General features: G+C 43.2%; 1 pseudogene; it reads right to left on the reverse strand.

The window, feature by feature from the left end:
• Nucleotides 1-309: 309 nt before the first annotated feature.
• On the reverse strand, nucleotides 310-6,101 carry LOC129060562 (tigger transposable element-derived protein 1-like; annotated as a pseudogene).
• Between the last annotated feature and the right edge of the window lie 5,421 nt (nucleotides 6,102-11,522).

Consider the following 11,522-nt stretch of genomic DNA (forward strand, 5'->3'; position numbering starts at 1 on the left):
CAGTGAGCCAAGGTCACGCTACTACATTCCAGCCTGGGTGACAGAGTGAGACTCGGTCTCAAAAATAAATAAATATATAAATAAATAAATAAATAAGTAAGTAAATAATCTAGCCTTGAACTCTCTACAGGTATACCTAGGAAATATTGCAGGTTCAGTTCCAGACCACTGCAATAAAAAAACTATTGCTACAAAGTGAGTCACACAATTTTTTTAGTTTCTCAGTACATAAAAATTAGGTTTACACTCCATTGTAGTCTATTAAGTGTGCAATAGCACTATGTCTAAAAAATTTACATACCTTAATTAAAAAGTATTTGATTGCTAAAAAATGCTAACGATCATCTGAGCCTTCTGTGAGTTGTAATCTTGTTGCTGGTGGGGTCTTGCCTGGGTGTTGGTGGCTGCTGACTGATCAGGGTGGTAGTTGCTGACGGTTGGGGTAGCTGTGGCGATTTCTTAAATAAGACAATAGTGAGATTTGCCACATCAGTTAACTCTTCCTTTCACAAAAAAATTTCTCTATACCATGCAGTGCTGTTTCATGGCACTTTACCCACAGTAGAACATTTTTCAAAATTTGGAGTCAATATTCTCAAGCCCTGTTCCTGCTTTACCAACTAAGTTTATAGATTTATGCAGTATTCTAAATCCTCTGCTGTCATTTCCTTTTTTTTTAATTTATTTATTTATTTTTTTTGAGACGGAGTCTCACTCTGTCACCCAGGCCTGAGTGCAGTGGTGCGATCTCAGCTCACTGCACCCTCCTTCCCTGGGTTAAAGCAATTCACTTGCCCCAGCCTCCCGAGTAGCTGGGATTACAGGCACACGCCACCACACCCAGCTAATTTTTGTATTTTTAGCAGAGTCAGGGTTTCACCATGTTGGCCAGGCTGGTCGCGAACTCCTGACCTCAAGTGATCCCCTTGCCTCAGACTCCCAAAGTGCTGGGATAACAGGTGTGAGCCACTGCGCCTGGCTGCTTTGTTGCCATTTCAACAATGTTCACAGCATCTTCACCAGGAGTAAATTCCATCTCAAGAAACCTCTTTCTCTGCTCATCCAAAAGAAGCAACTCCTCATCTGTTCAAGTGTGATCATGAGATTGTAGCAATTCAGTCCCATCTGCAGGCTCCATTTCAATTCTAGTTCTCTTGCTATTTCCACCACATTTGCAGTTCCTTCCTCCACTGAAGCCTTGAAACCCACCAGGTCATCCACGAGGGTTGGAATCCATTTCTTCCACACTCCTGTTCATGCTGATATTTTGACCTACTCCCATGAATCATAAATGTTCTTAATGGCATCTAGATGGTGAATCCTTTCCAGAAGGTTTTCAATTGACTTTGCCCAGATCCACCAGAGGAATCATGATCTATAGCAGCTACAGCCTTATGAAAAGCATTTTTTAAATAATAAGACTTGAAAGTTGATATTACTCTTTGATTCATGGGCAGCAAAATGGGTGTTATGTTAGAAGGCATGAAAAGAACATTCATTTCCTTGTACATCTCCATCGGAGCTCTTAGGTGACCAGGTGCATTGTCAATGAGCAGGAATATTTGAGAAAAACAAACCTTTTTTTCTAAACTGTGGATCCTAACAGTGGGCTTAAAATATTCAACAAACCATCTTGTAAACAGATGTGCCGTCAGCTTTGCTGTTCCATTTATAGAACACAGGCAGAGTAGATTTAGCATAATTTTTAAGGGCCCTAGAATTTTTGGAATGGTAAATGAGCAATGCTTTCAACTTAGTGACAAGCTGCATCAGCCTCTCACAAGACAGTCAACCTGTCCTTTGAAGCTTGGAAGCCAGGCATTGACTTCTGTCTAGCTAGGAAAGTCCTAGATGGTATCTTCTTCTGACATGAGACTGTTTTGTCTACATTGAAAATATATTGCTGAGTGTAGCCACTTTCATCAATGATCTTAGCTAGGTCTGGATAACTTGCTGCTTCAATGTCACACTTTTATGTTATGGAGACAGTTTCTTTCCTTAAGCCTCATGAATCAACCTCTGCTAACTTCCAACTTTTCTTCTGCAGCTTCTTCACATCTCTCAGCCTTCACAGCATTGAAGAGAGTTAGGCCCTTGCTCTGGATTAGGCTTTGGTTTAAGAACATATTGTGACTGCTTAAATCTCCTATTCAGTCCACTAAAACTTCCTCCATGTCAGCAACAAAGCTGTTTCATTTTCTTATCACGTGTGTGTTCACTGGAGTAGCACATTTAATTTCTTTCAAGAACTTTTCCTTCACGTTCACAACTTGGCTGTTCAGCACAAGAGGCCTAGCTTTCAGCCTAAATCAGCTTTCAACATGCCTTCCTCACTAAGCTTCATCATTTCTAGCTTTTGATTTAAAGAGAGAGACATGCGACATGTCTTTTCACTTGAACACTTAGTGGTTGGTATGAATTGGTTATTAATTGGCCTAATTTCACTACCGTTTTGTCTCAGGGGATAGGAAGGCCCATAGAGAGGGAGAGAGGCCGGGAAGCAGTCGGTCAGTGGAGAACTCGGAACACATACAACATTGATCAATTAAATTCACTGTTTTACCTAAGTCACCATTTCACACAGTACGTATTGCCCCCAATTATGATGGTAACACCAAAGATAACATGTCATAGATCATCATAACAGAGATAATAATAATGAAAAAGCTTGAAATATTGCGAGGATTACTGCAATGTGACACAGAGACATGAAATGAGCATATGCTGTTGGAAAATAGTGCTGGTAGACTTGCTTCATGCAGGGTTGTGACAAATTTTCTTTTTATTCTATTTTATTTTAGGTTCTGGGATACATGTGCAGGACGTGCAGGTTTGTTTCATAGGTAAATGTGTACCATGGTGGTTTGCTGCACCTAACAACCCATCACCTAGGTTTTTTTGTTTGCTTTTTGTTTGTTTGTTTTGAGATGGAGTTTCACTCTTGTTGCCCAGGCTGGAGTGCAATGGCACGATCTCGGCTCACCACAACCTCCGCCTCCCGGGTTCAAGGGATTCTCCTGCCTCAGCCTCCCGAGTAACTGGGATTACAGGCATGCACCACCATGCCTGGCTAATTTTGTATTTCTAGTAGAGACTGGGTTTCTCCATGTTGGTCAGGCTGGTCTCGAACTCCTGACCTCAGGTAATCCATCCGCCTTGGCCTTCCAAAGTGTTGGGATTATAGGCGTGACCCACTGTGCACAGCCACCTAGGTATTAAGCCCAGCATGCATTAACTATTTTTCCTAATGTTTTCCCTCCTCCTACTCCACCCCCCAACAGGCCCCAGTGTGTGTTGTTCCCCTCCCTGTGTCCATGTGATCTCATTGTTCAGCTCCCACTTATAAGAGAGAACATGTGGTGTTTGGTTTTCTGTTCCTGCATTAGTTTGCTGAGGATAATGGCTTCCAGCTCCATCCATGTCCCTGCAAACGTAATTTATCACATAAACAGAACCAAAGATAAAACCTCATGATTATCTCAATAGATTCAGAAAAGGCCTTTGATAAAATTCAGCATGCCTTCCTGTTAAAAACTCTCAATAAAGTAGGTATTGATGGAACATACCTAAAAATATTAACAGCCATTTATGACAAACCCACAACCAGTATCATACTAAATGGGCAAAAGCTGGAAGCATTCTCCTTGAAAACCGGCACAAGACAAGGATGCCCTCTCTCACCACTCCTTTTCAACATAGTATTGGAAGTTCTGGCCAGGGCAATCAGGCAAGAGAAAGAAATAAAATGTATTCAAATAGGAAGACAGGAAGTCAAACTGTCTCTGTTTGCAGATGACATGATCCTATATCTAGAAAACCCCATCGTCTCAGCCCAAAAGCATCTTAAGCTGATAAGCAACTTCAGCAAAGTCTCAAGACACAAAATCAATGTGCAAAAATCACAGGCATTCTTATACACCAATTTCAACAGACAAACAGAGAGTCAAATCATGAGTGAACTCCCATTTGCAATTGCTACAAACAGAATAAAATACTTAGGAATACAGCTAACAAGGGAAGTGAAGGACCTATTCATGGAGAATTACAAACCACTGCTCAAGGAAATCAGCGAGTTGACAAACTTTCAATTTGTAAAAAGTGCAATCTCTGCAAAGTGCAATAAAGTGACATGCAATGAAACAAGGTGTGCCTGTGTTCAAACATAATTCCAGCAATCCCTCTTGAGCCCCCTGCTGCAGCCGAACTGATCTGGTCAGAGCACACCATCCTAAAACTCACCTGATGCACAAGACCCTTCCTCTCTCTCTTTTTAGTAGCACAGTTCCTCCTGCCTGGAGGCTCTTGCTTCTCTTCTCTTCTCTTCTCTTCTCTTCTCTTCTCTTCTCTCCTCTCCTCTCCTCTCCTCTCCTCTCCTCTCCTCTTCTCTTCTCTTTGCTTCTCTTCTCTTCACTTCTCTTTGCTTCTCTTCACTTTGCTTCTCTTCTCTTCTCTTCTCTTCTCTTCTCTTCTCTTCTCTTCTCTTCTCTTCTCTCTTCTCTTCTCTTCTTCTTTCAGGAATATGTCCATCTCCAGCTTCCTTCATAGAGCCAGTCCTGACCATTCTGCCCTACAAAACCCCTCCTTTCCCTCAAAAGAGTGTTGTCCACCTGCTGCTCTTGGTTGGCATGAACATGCTTCCCTCTCAATGCTGGATGACATTTCATAAGTTTATGGAAATTCAACATTAATTTATTATTATTATTATTATTATTATTATTGAGGCTAGCGCGGTGGCTCATGCTTGTAATCCCAGTGCTTTGGGAACCCTGGAGGGGAGGAGTATTTGAGGCCAGGAATTAGAGACCAGGCTGGGCAACATAGTGAGACCCCCATCTCTACAAAAAGTTTTAAAAAGTAGCTGGGCATGGTGGTGCACTCCTATCGTCCCAGATGGGATTTATGAGGCAAGCAGGTGGGCGGCCAGAAGACCTCTAGGAGGTACCACCCAGAGAGGGAAGGAGATGGAATGTGAGGCAAGCAGTTCCATCCATTTCATAGATTGACCTGAACTTAAACAATCTGGTGCCATCCCCGTGTAAGTGTGGGAGTAGACAGGACAGGTGTCCTGTTTGGGAGGCTAAGGTGGGAGGATCACCAGACCCCAGGAGTTTGAGGCTGCAGTGACCCATGATTGCACCACTGCACTCCAGCCCGGCAACAGAGCAAGATCCTATCTCAAAAAAAAAAAAAATTACTGACATCTCCTAAGGGCAGGATACCCTGCAGAGATGTGAAGGCATAATCGCACCCTTCAAGGCATTCATAATCTGGCGAGAAAGATAGGTTCACAACCCCAAACTCAGAAGATAGCTGAATACAAGAACAGTTCCTTAGTTGTATGAGTAATGTGTGAATGGGTAAAAGATAAGAAATTCTGACACCTACTTCTCCTATCAGGCTGAATACTCCTACTAATGAAGCAGGTAGGGCACTGTACACAAACCCACATGTATTCAGAAAGCCAGTGTAGAATTATTCCTGAGGTTTATCCTATTACTACAGCGATTTCTTTCTGCTTTTCTTTAGAAATTGTCCACTTGGAAGGCCCACGTATGTCTTCCTAAGGGGGTGCAGTACAGGATAGTTCAATTGATAGGAAGAGAGGAGGCTCAAAAAGATGGAACATGGCACCTGGAAATGGGTGGCCAGAAGAGCTTAGGAGGCTCCACCCAGAGAGGGAAGGAGATGGGATGTGAGACAAGCGGTTCCATCCTTTTCATAGGCTGACCTGAGCTTGAACAATCTGGTGTCATCCTCCTGTAAGGGTGGAAGTAGACAGGGCAGGTGTCCAAGGTTTCTAGCAAGCTTGACAGTGAAACTGATGCCAAATGTCAGGGCAGAAAAAGCTGCTATCTGGGGTCAGACAGGCTTGAAAGTCAAGGCAGTAGGGTCTTAAATGGGATGGCTGTGGATGGTCAGGGAGGGTGCACAGAGAGGAGCCCATTCACCTGCAGGCAGAGGCTGCCCTCTTCCTGCCTGGGGAAGTTCCCTGCACTTGTGAAGACATGCTTCTGAAGCCAGAAGACAATCTCAGTTGGGCCTGAGACCCCAGTTAAAATGGTTCCCACCAAATTCCTGACAATGCTGCCCTGTCCTTTCATGGACACCAAGTGACTCCCAACTTTAAAGGGACAAAATATGCCTGGAATACTCAGATGCCTTCAGTCCCTGGCATGCAGTGGTCAGAGCTGGTTAATTCATAGCCATTGTTTAGTACATCATCAGCTGCAGGTCTTCCAGAGTGTCTTCAAAAATCAGTTTCTATCTGAACCTAGCATTCGAGCCCAGTCGTCCCTAGACAATATGGTAAACTGAGAGAAGTTGAAGAAGTTGGTTGCAATGACCCTCAGGATCATTTCCCATCACTGGATGACTCGCCTGTGGATTCAGGATTCCCACCCCCACCTACATACATGGAGATGTCCCTTTTATGTCTCTGCTAACCACTTACCTATAATAAGCTAGAAATAGACACTGTCAACCTTTTCAGGAATGAGGAGAGGCAGTACAGCATTGCGGTTAAGTGAAATAACCATGGCATCAGACCACCTGCCTTGAATCTAGCTTCTGTTACTTATTTGCGGTGTGACTTTGGACAACTTGCTTCACTTCTCTGTGCATGTTTCTATCAATAAAATAATAATGACAATAACAGTAGCCACTCATAAGTTTGTCATAAAGATTACATTAACTCTATGTAAAATTCTTATGTCATTAGGGCTGGAAAAATAATAGCTATTGTTATTTGCTTTTTTAAAAAATGCAGGCAGCACTTTGTTCCAGGAAATGAGTTTTCCAGAGGTAAATGCCACACACTGAAGCAAACAAGTGGTCAATGGTGCGCAGCAGAACCAAAAACGCCAAAGCTCTCCATGTCTATCATGTAGACCTCCAGTCCTCCGCATCCCTGAGTAGAACTGGCATTGCCTGTGGGTTTAACTTTATCAGTTCTGCAATCCAACCTGCCTTCTTCATCTTTATTATTCTCTATGGTGATGTGATATCTTCATTCCTTTCCTCTTATAAATATCATTTCTGTTTTCTGTATTTACTACTCAAATTAATGCATTACACCACAAGCTGTATATTTATCTTCATTCTGAAGGGGTAATAAATCTTTTTTTTCTTTTTTTCATAATTCAGTAATTTGGTTTTCTATACAAAGCAATTCAGGTTTCTATTCCTGAGGGAAAGGAAAAAAAAAAAAAAAGAAACAAGCAAATAGCACTGTCTCAGTATGGAGAGAATAAAACCAAAACAGAGAGACACAGTTTGATACAGAAGCCCTGAGGGTGAGAGAGAGTGCAATTTCAAAGGGACAAATTATCCTCACAGACATCCGAGGTCTTTCACACCATTTGAATCTCACACAACTATTATTGGCAGGGTCTGGTTAGAGCAAGAAGACAGTTAACAGGTCTGAACAGGGGGCTGTAAACAAGCCAAGAGTCTTATCTTCCAGATGCTCATGGAAGCCAGAAGAAAAAAGGCTGTCTGGAATTTGTATCAAGAGCTGGAGGGCACCCAACAGTGAAGGGGACAACTGCGCACAGGAGAGCAGGAGGGAATCATCACTCTCTTGGCTGCTGGTGAGGTGAATCCTAACTTTTTTCCACTTGCAGTTAGTGGAATTGAATTTCAGTCAGAGCCAAGCAATTATCATGGGGAACTAATCAGTTAGTTGTATATACTGTGCCAGAGAGGCAGCAGAGCAGAGTGGCTTTATGTTCAGGCTCTGAACCCAGACACTGGACTCAGATCCTTGGGCCGCCACTCTGCAGGCTCTGAACTCAGAAAACTCTGGGCTCAGATCCTGGGGCTGCCAGTCTGCAGTCTCTGAACTCAGAAAACTCTGGGCTCAGATCCTGGGGCTGCCAGTCTGCAGTCTCTGAACTCAGAAAACTCTGGGCTCATATCAGCAGGCTGCTGCCCTGCACCTGGGTGCCATTGAGCAAACACTTCTCTGAGCCTGTTTCCACATGTATAAAACAGAAATGGCAAGGGTACCTACCTCAAAGGGATGCAGCAGTATGACAGTAAAGTGAGTTTATCTATAGCAAATCCTCAACATAGGGCCTGGCACATGGTAAACACTGAGTACATATTAGCAATTTTTTTTTTTGAGTTGGAGTCCTCGCTCTGTTGCCAGTCTGGAGTGCAGTGGCTCAATCTCAGCTCACTGCAATCTCCAACTCTCTGGTTCAAGTGATTCTCTTGCCTCAGCCTCCCGAGTAACTGGGACTACAGGCACGCACCACCACGCCCAGCTAATTTTTGTATTTTTAGTAGAGACGGGGTTTCACCATGTTGGCCAGGATGGTCTTGATCTCTTGACCTCATGATCCACCTGCCTTGGCCTCCCAAAGTGCTGGGATTACAGGCGTGAGCCACCGCACCTGGCCTATATTAGCAATTTTTTAATAGCTGTCTTATAGAAGAAAACTTGGTTTGTATCCCATTTCACTAACAGCAACCAATACAACAATCTTAAAAACTTCATGTTAATCCTAAAAGTCTAACTGCAATTAACTCCGTGCCCCACATGCTAAACCTATAATTATTTCTGTGCTAGATCTCTCTAGGTTCTGTGGGTGAAGGTGAAGGTGCTATAAAGCAATGCCCTTAAGATTCTTAGCAGCCTTTTATAGTAGGCACTGTCCAAAATTTTTCTGAACTCTGAGCAAATGGTCTTACAGCCACTCCCTTGATTTGGTCCTATCCTAAGGCCATATCTTAGTTTGAGAAACTTTTAACACACCAGGGATGAAGTGTTAATAATTTTATTTTTCAACCTAGCAGATGCAAGGCCTTCTATATTTTCTGTAAATTCTGCTTAAAAACAAAACATTTTATTCCTTAGTTTCTCTGTCTTCCTGTATCTTATCATATGCAGATATAATTAATTAATTGATTGATTAACTAAAGCAACTTGATTCTTTCAACATTGCCGTTAAAAACTTTCTTAGCCAGCATTTCAAGCACACATGGTACATTTTCTCTCTCCCAAGATAACCATTTTGTCTCCCCAAGGTAATCGTTCCTCTACTATGTAGCATGGGTTGCCCTTTCTCCAGCCTCCAACCACTCTTCCAGCATCCACTAACAGTACTCACACTACAGTCTTCACCCATAGGAATCTTTAAATGGAATGGCTGTGGATGGCCAGGGTGGGTGTACAGGGAGGAGCCCATTCACCTGCAGGAAGAGGCTACCCTCACCCCTGAGGGCTTCCTGCCTGGGGAAGTTCCCTGCACTTGTGAAGACATGCTTCTGAAGCCAGAAGATGATCTCAGTTGGGCCTGAGACTCCAGTAAAATGGTTCCCACCAAAGTCCTGACAATGCTGCCCTGTCCTTTCATGGACACCAAGTGACTCCCAACTTTAAAGGGACAAAATGCCTGGAATACTCAGATACCTTCAGTCTCTGGCATGCAGTGGTCAGAGCTGGTTAATTCATAGCCATTGTTTAGTACATCATCAGCTGCAGGTCTTCCAGAGTGTGTTCAAAAATCAGTTTCTATCTGAACCTGGCATTCGAACCCAGTTGCCCCTAAACAATATGCTAAACTGAGAGAAGTTGAACAGATTCCAAAGCAATACTATATATTTAATTATTATTATTTTTTTTTGGAGAGATGGAGTCTTGCTCTGTCGCCCAGGCTAGAGTGCAGCGGTATGCTCTTGGCTCACTACAACCTCCGCCTCCCAGATTCAAGCAATTCTCCTGCCTCAGCTTCCAGAGTAGCTGGGACTACAGGCACACACTGCCACACCCTGCTAATTTCTTTTGTATTTTAGTAGAGATGGGGTTTCACCTTGTTGCCCAGGCTGGTCTCGAACTCCTGAGCTGAGGCAATCCACCAGCCTTGGCCTCCCAAAGTGCTAGGATTATAGGCATGAGCCACCACACCCGGCATATTTTAAATTTTTCTTGTGGCAACAGCCCATTTGTCTTTAGGTATCGATTATCCCAAACGTAAGGGCTTAAAATTCTAGTAGTTTATTCTTTCTCATGATTCTTCATGATTTCACAAAATCACAATGAGCTTGCCTGTGCCATACCTTTGCTACTTTCTCCTGGGTTCCCTCACTCATGTGGTTGCCTCCACTGGAGGACTGGATGACTGGAAGGTCAAAGATTCAAAGATGCCTCACTCATACATCTGGCAGTTCTTGTTGGCTGCTGGTTGGCATGCCGCCGTGCTCTTTGTGGTTTCTTATCTCCCAAGAGGTTAGACTGGGCTTTCACATGGCATGGTGACCTCAGTGACCCAAAAGAATGAAGGCAAAATCCACAAGGCCTATTAAGACATAGCTTTGAGAGTCCCCACTGTCATTTCCATCATATTTCTTTCTCCTTAATTGTTTTCTTTTGAGACGATCTCACTCCGTCACCCAGGTTGGAGTGCAGTGGTGCAATCATAGCTCACTGCAGCCTCAAACTCCTGGCTCAAGCCTCTTGCGTCAGCCTCCCAGTAGCTGGGACTCCAGGCATGTGCCACCATGCCTGGCTAATTTTTTTTTTTTAATTTTTTTGTAGAGACAAGGTCTTGCTGTGTTGCCCAATCTAGTCTTGGACTTCTGACCTCAAGCAATCCTCACACCTTTGCCTCCCAAAGTGCTGTGATGACAGGGATGAACCACCAAACCCAGCTGTTTCCATCATGTTCTAATGGCCAAAGACAATCATAGGGCCATCCCAGATTCAAGGGGAGAGAAAACAGACTTCACCTCTCAATGAAAGGAGGGGCAAAGTCACATTTCAAAGAAGTATGTGAGAGGGTGCTGATTACAAATAATCTTCCACAAGGTTTGTCACTATCTCAGGCCTTAGTTTATTCTCATGTTGAATGAGAATAATTTGCAGAATTTGGTACTCTGTGGCTCTCAGGATGATGATGAAATCAAGTGATCACAAACAGAGCCCGTAAATAATTCACTTTTCCTCTGTGTAGAAGTGGCACTCTGTTTCCTAAAGCCAGGTTCTTTCCTCCTTTTCTTTCTTAAGAAAATCCTCGGGCCGGGCGCGGTGGCTCATGCCTGTAATCCCAGCACTTTTGGAGGCCGAGGTGGGGGGATCAAGAGGTCAGGAGATCGAGACCATCCTGGCTAACACAGTGAAACCCTGTCTCTACAAAAAATACAAAAAAAAGAAAATCCTCTATCAAGTCTCACCTGATGAAAGTTATCACATCTTCTCCGTCCTACCTGGCTATCACTCAATCTTCTCCATGCAATGCCCTAGGAAAAGGCGTCTGGACTCTAAAAGGAACATATTAAGGTGTTTCTAAATGCATGAAAATTTTGAGACCACGGGCTTGATTCCATCCTCTGCTGTTCCCTGGCCAAATGACATTGAGCAAGTTACTATCTGAGTCCCAATTTTCTTGTGATAGCAATAAAATATTACTCCAGGAATTCAACGATGACTTTAATGAGATAATATTTTAAAAATGCATTGTGTAAACTCTAAAGGGTTTATATTAATATCACTTAGCTCTATTGCCATGATGATTAATAGT

The sequence above is a fragment of the Pongo abelii genome, chromosome 6, assembly GCF_028885655.2.
Source record: "Pongo abelii isolate AG06213 chromosome 6, NHGRI_mPonAbe1-v2.0_pri, whole genome shotgun sequence".
Classification (NCBI taxonomy): domain Eukaryota; kingdom Metazoa; phylum Chordata; class Mammalia; order Primates; family Hominidae; genus Pongo; species Pongo abelii.